The sequence below is a fragment of the Thalia democratica genome, unplaced genomic scaffold (assembly GCF_965202585.1).
Source record: "Thalia democratica unplaced genomic scaffold, ktThaDemo2.hap1.1 HAP1_SCAFFOLD_1765, whole genome shotgun sequence".
Taxonomy (NCBI): Eukaryota; Metazoa; Chordata; class Thaliacea; order Salpida; family Salpidae; genus Thalia; species Thalia democratica.
Window position 1 is genome coordinate 12,501 of NW_028140578.1, and position 9,972 is coordinate 22,472.

At 32.7% G+C, this 9,972-nt stretch overlaps 5 non-coding genes across 5 annotated transcripts in view; all 5 read right to left on the reverse strand.

Annotated features, from left to right (window-relative positions):
- Positions 1–474, reverse strand: part of LOC145848841 (large subunit ribosomal RNA) — a 3,629-nt gene extending 3,155 nt beyond the window's left edge. The window contains exon 1 of the ribosomal RNA XR_014372180.1: positions 1–474. This exon is cut by the window's left edge and continues 3,155 nt beyond it. This is a non-coding gene — a ribosomal RNA (large subunit ribosomal RNA).
- Positions 475–696: 222 nt separating this feature from the next.
- On the reverse strand, positions 697–849 carry LOC145848845 (5.8S ribosomal RNA). Its single transcript, XR_014372184.1, has one exon. It is a non-coding gene; the product is annotated as a 5.8S ribosomal RNA (ribosomal RNA).
- A 182-nt stretch (positions 850–1,031) lies between these two features.
- On the reverse strand, positions 1,032–2,839 carry LOC145848840 (small subunit ribosomal RNA). The gene has a single exon (XR_014372179.1). It is a non-coding gene; the product is annotated as a small subunit ribosomal RNA (ribosomal RNA).
- A 3,290-nt stretch (positions 2,840–6,129) lies between these two features.
- On the reverse strand, positions 6,130–6,248 carry LOC145848843 (5S ribosomal RNA). Its single transcript, XR_014372182.1, has one exon. It is a non-coding gene; the product is annotated as a 5S ribosomal RNA (ribosomal RNA).
- Positions 6,249–9,647: 3,399 nt separating this feature from the next.
- LOC145848844 (5S ribosomal RNA) lies at positions 9,648–9,766 on the reverse strand. The gene has a single exon (XR_014372183.1). It is a non-coding gene; the product is annotated as a 5S ribosomal RNA (ribosomal RNA).
- Between the last annotated feature and the right edge of the window lie 206 nt (positions 9,767–9,972).

Here is a 9,972-nt window from a genome sequence, read left to right on the forward strand (position 1 = left end):
TCTCGCAGCGCCTGAAAACGTCCGGCGACTCGATGGGCGCCTCCGTTTGCCTCCAAGCGGTTTCACGTACTCTTTAACTCTCTCTTCAAAGTGCTTTTCAACTTTCCCTCACGGTACTTGTTCGCTATCGGTCTCGAGCCAGTATTTAGCCTTAGATGGAGTTTACCACCCGCTTAGGGCTGCATTTCCAAACAACCCGACTCCGGGAAAACCGCTAGGACGAATTACGACCGCCGCCAAGGGCCTAACACCCGCTCTGGGAAAAGGCCTCGATCAGAAGAACGTGGGCAGTCGTTGGTTCGCCGCATGCTGAATTCCATACGCTACATTTCCTCGCCCTCCAAAAAGGCTCGGATTTAGCGCTGGGCTTATCCCGCTTCACTCGCCGTTACTAGGGGAATCCTTGTTAGTTTCTTTTCCTCCGCTTAGTGATATGCTTAAGTTCAGCGGGTCGTCCCGCCCGATCTCAGGTCAAAAGTGATGTACTATAAAAGTACATGCGCTTTGTACGTCGGCCTTTTGAAGTCACTTAACTTATTCTCGAGCACCTACCGTCGTTGCTACCTCACCCGAGGCCAGCAGGCTGCTCACGCTTCAGCTGTGAAATCGCCAGACCAGCTGTCTTTGACGACACGCTCCTCAATTAAGAAACGAGTCGCAGGCACTTTCAAACTAATGAAAGGATCGGTGTGTTAAAGACCCTGAGACGGACGTGGCCCCAGGATTACCCGAGGCCGCAATACGCGTTCAGAATATCGATGCTCAATGTGTCCTGCAATTCACATTACTTCTCGGAGCTAGCTCCGTCCTTCATCGACGCTCGAGCCGAGTGATCCACCGCTAAGAGATCTCTCGTGTTAATCAATCTCAATGCAACCAAAAAATCGTGTTCAAAAAGAAGCGGCCGCGCCAGCACTTGCGTGCTGAATTATTACTCCCGCTGTCAGGAAGCAACGCGACCGAACTATAACAGTTACAGGGCTCGGTCCCTTCGAAGAAGAGACGTCGCTTGAAATCAAATTTCGATTCGTTAATGATCCTTCCGCAGGTTCACCTACGGAAACCTTGTTACGACTTTTACTTCCTCTAAATGATCAAGTTCGATCGTCTTTTCGAACACCGGCGAGTGCGTTGCCGCACGTACCAGGCTCAATCGGAGGACCTCACTAAACCATTCAATCGGTAGTAGCGACGGGCGGTGTGTACAAAGGGCAGGGACGTAATCAACGCAAGCTAATGACTCGCGCTTACTGGGAATTCCTCGTTCAAGGGAAACAATTGCAAGTCCCTATCCCTAGCACGACCGGGGTTCAACGGATTACCCGGACCTTTCGGCCTAGGGAACACACGATGATCCGGTCAGTGTAGCGCGCGTGCGGCCCCGAACATCTAAGGGCATCACAGACCTGTTATTGCTCAATCTCGTGTGGCTAAACGCCACTAGTCCCTCTAAGAAGTTGTCTCCGACCCAATGGGTCGAGCAGCTATTTAGCAAGTAAGAGTCTCGTTCGTTATCGGAATTAACCAGACAAATCGCTCCACCAACTAAGAACGGCCATGCACCACCACCCACAGAATCAAGAAAGAGCTCTCAATCTGTCAATCCTCGCTGTGTCCGGGCCGGGTGAGATTTCCCGTGTTGAGTCAAATTAAGCCGCAGGCTCCACTCCTGGTGGTGCCCTTCCGTCAATTCCTTTAAGTTTCAGCTTTGCAACCATACTTCCCCCGGAACCCAAAGACTTTGGTTTCCCGGAAGCTGCCGGACAGTTCTTAAGTTCGACACTGCCCGATCGCTAGTCGGCATCGTTTAAGGTCAGAACTAGGACGGTATCTGATCGTCTTCGAACCTCTGACTTTCGCTCTTGATTAAAGAAAACATTCTTGGCAAATGCTTTCGCAGTCGTTCGTCTTGCGCCGATCCAAGAATTTCACCTCTAACGGCACAGTACGGATGCCCCCGTCCGTTCCTATTAATCATTACCTCGTGCTCCGAAAACCAACAAAATAGAACCGAGGTCCTATTCCATTATTCCATGCAACATTATACAAGCGTAAAGCCTGCTTTGAACACTCTAATTTTTTCAAGGTAAACTTGCCGGACCACCGCAACACTCAGTTAAGAGCACCGCGAAGGCACCGACCAACAAGAACAACGAGGCCAGTGCTAGCCTTTCGACCGACCAACCTCGCCGTCCCTATATCCAACTACGAGCTTTTCAACCGCAACAACTTAAATATACACTTTTGGAGCTGGAATTACCGCGGCTGCTGGCACCAGACTTGCCCTCCAATGGATACTCGTTAAAAAGTTTAAAGTGTACTCATTCCAATTGCAGGACCTCGTACGAGGTCTGCATTGTTATTTTTCGTCACTACCTCCCCGAGCCGGGAATGGGTAATTTGCGCGCCTGCTGCCTTCCTTGGATGTGGTAGCCGTTTCTCAGGCTCCCTCTCCGGAATCGAACCCTGATTCTCCGTCACCCGTTACAACCTCGGTAGGCCGATACCGTACCGACGATAGTTGATAGGGCAGTTGCTTTAATGAGATGTCGCCAGCACTAGGCCGTGCGATCCGCAAGCTTATCCAGAGTCACCATTGTAACGACCCGAAAGCCGGTTAGTTTTGGTCTGATAAATGCGCGCCTCACGTCAGTTCGGCGCTTTACGCATGTATTAGCTCTAGAATTGCCACAGTTATCCATGTAAAAGCGTACAATCAAATGAACCATAACTGATTTAATGAGCCATTCGCAGTTTCACTGTACGTGAGCTCGTACTTACACTTGCATGGCTTAATCTTTGAGACAAGCATATGACTACTGGCAGGATCAACCAGATAACTATCCGAGGGCGTTTAAACCCGTTGCTCGACTGAGCGTTTTTACTGTATAAATACAGACCTTTTCTATCACTCGGCTTAAAAGCCTTGCGAACGTTACTGAAAGTCGGCGCCGGCCTTTTGCTGTTTAAAGCGCCAGCCCGCGTCGACTGCAGCATGCAGCTATACAACTGACTGTTCTTTCTCCCGACCAACCGTTTGCCTTCTGCCGGTTAACTCGTCAGCAGCAACACGCCATCTGTCTGCTGCAGTTACCCGCCTCGAGCCGTGCCTGCGTCGGCTACTCGTCTCGACGACTTCGCAAAGCTATAAGCCTACCGCCGCTGGACGCTTGTAGTTTTTCATACGCTGCTCCGATGCGTTTACATAGCACGTTCGCCGCCGCTGCAATAGCCGCGCCTCGGGTGCTAAACAGTAATGCTTTAAGCCCGCTTTCTCGCCAAGTCGACCGAACGCACAAACACGTCTCTCTCACTAGTGTAAAGTAATGCATACGCGTATGATGCTCAAATGTTGTTGTTGAACTTTTTTGCCGATTTTTCCCGATTTTTTTTAAATTTCTTTGTTTCTTTTCAATTTTTTTAATATTTTAAGCTTATTTATGCTACGTTTAAATGTTTTAATACTTTTTTTATACTTTATTTAATATGTTTAAAAGAAATAAATAAAAAATAATATATATAAACTACTTTTTATAATGTTTTAAATATGTTTGTTTATTATAAATAAGCTTTATTTGTATTATTTTTTATTTAAACTTACTTTTTAAATCTTTATATTTGTTTTATCGTTTTAAGCACATTGCGATAAATATAATAAACAAACAATTGAATAAAAATAATAATAAAAAAAAAAATAAAAATAAAAACATAAGCTTATTTTATATGTTTCATTTTATTTTTATTTAATAACCTTTTCAAACCTTAATACTCGTTTTATTTTTTTAAGCAGATCGCGATAAATATAATAAACAAACAATTAAATAAAAATAAATAAAAATAAAATAAAAAAATCAAACATAAGCTTATTTTATATGTTACATTTTATTTTATTTAAAACTTACAATTTAAACCTTTGTATTTGTTCTATTCTTTTAAGCACATCGCGATAAATATAATAAGCAAACAATTAAATAAAAATAATAATAATAAAAAAATCATAAACTTATTTTATATGTTTCATTTTATTTTTATTTAAACTTACTTTTTAAACCTTTATAGTTGTTTTATTTTTTAAGCACATGGCGATAAATATAATAAGCAAACAATTAAATAAAAATAATAACAAATAAATAAAACAATACAGCTAAACTATAAAAAGAAAACTAAATAACTGATAAATACTTGTAAAACATTATTTGAAAAATGTATTTTGAAACACAACACGATTGATTTATAAATAATAATATATTTTTAATTTGTGTAGTTTATTGAAAGTAGTCTCCTTATTTGCTTCTGGTTTTACTTGAGTTACACAACGTTAAATAAACATACTTAACTAAAAATACTGTCATTTTAATAAAACTAAGTACAAATACATTGAATTAACATAGAACTTTAAAAAGCCTTCGCTAGTATCTGTTGGTAACAGTAAATAACCTATTATGACTCACAATACAAGAGTGCGAAATTTATTTTTCATTTGATTTTTCAGGTATTTATTTATTTGTGGAAATAAACTTTTTTATTACATTAGAAACTAATAGAATTTTTCCTATAACTATACCTATTATTATATTTAGTATGCTTAAAAGTAATAAAATGAAACGTCGCGATTATATAATAAACAAACAATCAAACAAACAAAGAAAAAAAAAAAAAAACTATTTTTTTAAACTTATAATTTTATAATTTCAACTATATGTCTTATTTTATTTTCATTTAAACTTACTTTAAACCTCTGTATTTGTTATATATATTTCAACACAATACGATTAAACTATAAGACAAACAACAAAATAAAATAATCACATTAATAAATACACTAAGCAAATAGCTAGAATAAATATAAATAGTTCAATATATACAATATATTTCTTCCATTTTTAAGTTACTTGTTAAACATATTTATTTAAACATGTTTCTTTAGAATATAAAACTAGCAGTTCTACAAATAAAGAAATTAAAAAGCCAATACACATAACACTAACTTTTCATAAATTAGATATGCAAATATGAACAAAATAATAACTAAATTGTTAAGCTTTTGTAAACTGTGAACTTATAAACTTATAATAACAATTGCATATTCACTATTCACAATAGCTTTTTATTTAGTACACAACTGGTCTGTAAATTGTGTAGTTTATTGAAAGTATAATCCCGTTTTGCTTCTGGTTTAAATAAAGTTATACAACACATACTAAAGTAAATTAAATAAAGTAATTCACTACTATCTATTATATAAAACCAATTTACAAAATACATTAAAATAAATAAAAATGAACTTTGAACTTATAATAATAACTGCATATTCACTATTCAGAATTGCTTTAAATTTAGTACACAACTGGTCTGTAAATTGTGTAGTTTATTGAAAGTATAATCCCGTTTTGCTTCTTGTTTAAATAAAGTTATATAACACATACTAAAGTAAATTAAATAAAGTAATTCACTACTATCTATTAAATAAAACCAATTTACAAAATACATTAAATTAAGTTAAAGTGAACTTTGAACTTATAATAATAACTGCATATTCACTATTCAGAATTGCTTTAAGTTTAGTACACAACTGGTCTGTAAATTGTGTTGGTTCTATTCAAGTACTCTCCTTGTTTGTTTTGTTTTAGTTGTATCACATTCAATACACATAATAAAGTAAACCAAATAAACTCTATTAATTTAAACTAAGTACAAATACATTAAGTTAATACAAAACTTTAAAAAGCTTTTGCTAGTATCTGTTGGTAACAGTAAATAACTTATTATGACTCACAATACAAAAGTGCAAAATTTATTTTCGTTTGATTTTTCAAGTGATTTGTTTGTGGACAAAAAAACTTTTAAGTTTTAGTATAAAAGACTAATTGTATTAATTTTAACTCAGAAAATTGTACTCTACAAGATGGTGCCATTATTTTTTCGATATCTCAAACTGGTCAAACCACTTTTTTAGCGCTCTAATTGGTTTAAACAGCAAATAACGTTATCTGATTGGCTTACGTTTTTATTTGCTAATAACTAGAATTTACTTTTCTTTTAAGCGTTAAAGAAATGTAAATAAACGAGTAATATGTATAAATAGGTCAGAAAGAAAAATAGTACAAAAAGATGAATTCAAAAAGCAAAAGCCTACGGCACGTGGTATTCCCAAGCGGTCACCCATCTAAGTACTAACCACGCCCGACACTGCTTAACTTCCCAGATCGGACGAGATGGGGTGTGCTCAGTGTGGTATGGTCGTAGGCGTTTGAAAGCGTTTACAAGCCTTTATAAACCCTTCGGTTTGTTTAAAAAACCTATTTGCACTTGATTTACAATCAATTTGATATTTTAAAATTATTCCTTATAAAATTTTAACCTGAATTAACCTTTTTTTTTGTTTTTTTTTATCAACAGTTACTCCCAAACTGTACTAAAACTGTATTGTAACTGTACAAAAGTGTTTGTTTAAATAATTGTTATCTATAAATTACCTAAGACCAGGACAAGTAGAAGTAAAGTTTATTGAATTATTGAATTAAATAAATAAAATCGTAAAATAAAATAATACAATATGCAATATGTTTACAATTTGTCATTGATCTATCCATTTATGTTATTGCATTACAAATACAAACATTGCATACATTCAAGAGTATTATTCATCAATCTTTTCAATATAATAAGTTTTAAATTTATATTTATTTTTAAATAATTCCTGACATTTTAGATTACCTGAGATTTTTTTTTAATTAAATTAATTTTAGTAATTATATACTTGACGTTCTATTTTGTTTAATTTGATAACTCAACCATGTTTATATTTTTTTATAGTTTAACAGAACTATTAAACTAAAAGACATTACATACAGCTTCTAAAAGTTTTAAACACCTTAAAAAAGTAATATATAAAATAATTGATAAGAATATTAAACTTATAAAAATTTAGTAAAAGGTTATATAAACGTTATTTAAATTAATATAAGATAGTTAACTTATTTTTTCATTTAATGTGATATAATATAAATATATTTTGAGAGACAATTAATTAACGTAAACAATGTCATAGTGGAAACTGCATGTCTGCTAAAAACGTAAAACGCAAAACTGCTTTAATAAATCACTAAATAACAAAAAAATTGCCTGTCTAGCAGGCGTTCAAATTCAAATGACAAAGAAATTTAACTCCGGCTCTCAAGTATATGTCTTGCGTGACGACTAGCGGGACTCGATCTCACAACCTTCCGCTTATGAGTTAGCTGTCAAGACCAAAGACCCAACGCCACGACAAAGATAAAGAAATATTTTGCTATATAAATAGGTTGATTTTTATAATTTTGTCAATTACAATTACATGTCAATTACAGTGTCAATTTGAATTTAAATTAAATTAATTTTAGTAATTAAATACTTGACGTTCTAGTTTGTTTAATTTGATAACTCAACTATGTTTATTTATTTTTTACTAATTTTAAAATTATTATTATACAATATATTTGTTATATTATATTTATTTTATTACTTAAACTTATTATATACATTTAATATATAATATTATTAAATAACTTTATTAACGAATTAAAAACAAAATATTATTATTATTATGTTATTAATTTAGTGTTTTATTTTAAAGATATATTAAAGAACTAAACAGATATTACCCCTAAAAAACTTTGTTAATAATATATAAAAAGTACTCAAAGTCAGATTCGGAAATATATATACTGTTTTTTTTCATCAATATTGCAGGTCTGCGTAGCCGGGGGCTGTAATCTAGCTGCCAGCAGGCCTGAAATGGTGGCCACTATTGTTCAATGTTCAACTTCAAATTCTTTGAGATTATACTGTACTATCTATCTATTTAACAAATCTATCTAACAAATGTTGTTCAATCTAGGTTGTGGGTACTTGGGTCGAGTAATGCCTTTGACTTACAATCTGTTGTGGATTGTCAATATTTCTCTATCTATCAATAAACAAATCTATCTAATAAATGTTGTTCAATCTAGGTTGTGGGTACTTTGGTCGAGTAATGCCTTTGACTTACAATCTGTTGTTGATTGTCAACATTCCTCTATCTATCAATAATGATTATATTCAATATTAAATGTTGATTAATTCAGTTGTAAGAAAACCAGTGCGCTGGTTAGGTTGGGTAAGGCCTTCGACTTACAATCTTTGGGATTATCAACGTTCATCACAAGTACAGTAACGATCTCATTGAATTTCCAGTTGGAACATTGGATTGTAGTGGTGGCCTACTCTTTTTTGCCTAGTTTGACAAACTATTGTATATATATTGTATAACTTTATTTGTATTTTTAAATTACTACTTATTATTAAAGAATTAAATTTTCTCCATTGTTTTCTCCATCGCGAACATTAAAAAAAAAAACTATGTATTTGAACTGTTTTTTATATGTTTTGTTTTATTTTTATTCAAACTTACTTTAAACCTCTGTATTTTTTATACAATACGATTAAACTATATAACAGAAAAATAATTAAATAATCAAACTATTGAATAAGCAGTTAAATAGTGTGTTTTTTTATGCTTCTTTCATTTTTAACTTACTTGTTAACCATATTTCTTTTATTAAAGTATAAAACTAACAGTTACTAAAATAAAATAATCATAAAGTCAATACACAAAACACTAACTTTTTATAATTTAAATATGCAAACATGAATATAGTTATGAAGTAAAGTTATTCAAAGCTTATAATTATGAAACTTTTGTATAATATTTTTGTTTTTTTTTTTGTAATAACTACAAAATTGGTATTTTAGTTTATTGTTAGTAACTAAATATTTATATTTATTATACTTAAAAAAAAACTTCTATACTAACTCTAATTTCAAAGCATATTAAAACATACAAATTTTACCAACTAAATATTTATTTTTATTTTTATTATTATAACTTTCAAACATAAGCTTGTATACCTTATATACCTATATACCTCATATAGGAGGCTTGACATAACATAACATTATTTAATTCTTTTTGTTTGAAATAAACTCATTTAGTTATTAGTAAATTACAACATAAATGTTTATAACAATAAAACTAAGATTTAGCTTTTGAGTTAGTAAACTTTGATAGTTTTCTTTTAATAGTTTAATAGTCCTTATTTAAGTTCAAACAAAATTGCTATATATTTAATACACATACAAAAGTAAACTAAGTAAACGTAATTCAATAGTTTCTATTAAGTAAAATTTATTACAAATACATTAAGTTAATACAAAACTTTAAGAAGCTTTTGCTAGTATCTGTTGGTAACAGTAAATAACTTATTATGACTCACAATACAAAAGTGCAAAATTTATTTTCGTTTGATTTTTCAAGTGATTTGTTTGTGGACAAAAAAACTTTTAAGTTTTAGTATAAAAGACTAATTGTATTAATTTTAACTCAGAAAATTGTACTCTACAAGATGGTGCAATTATTTTTTCGATATCTCAAACTGGTCAAACCACTTTTTTAGCGCTCTAATTGGTTTAAACAGCAAATAACGTTATCTGATTGGCTTACGTTTTTATTTGCTAATAACTAGAAGTTACTTTTCTTTTAAGCGTTAAAAAAATGTAAATAAACGAGTAATAAGTATAAATAGGTCAGAAAGAAAAATAGTACAAAAAAGATGAATTCAAAAAGCAAAAGCCTACGGCACGTGGTATTCCCAAGCGGTCACCCATCTAAGTACTAACCACGCCCGACACTGCTTAACTTCCCAGATCGGACGAGATGGGGTGTGCTCAGTGTGGTATGGTCGTAGGCGTCTGAAACCGTTTACAAGCCTTTATAAACCCTTCGGTTTGTTTAAAAAACCTATTTGCACTTGATTTACAATCGATTTGATATTTTAAAATTAATCCTTATAAAATTTTAACTTGATGTAAGTATTTTTTTTATTAATACCTTTTTTTTTTGGTGTTTTAATTACAATTACTCCCTGTAACTTTATTTAAGACTTTGTTTAAAAG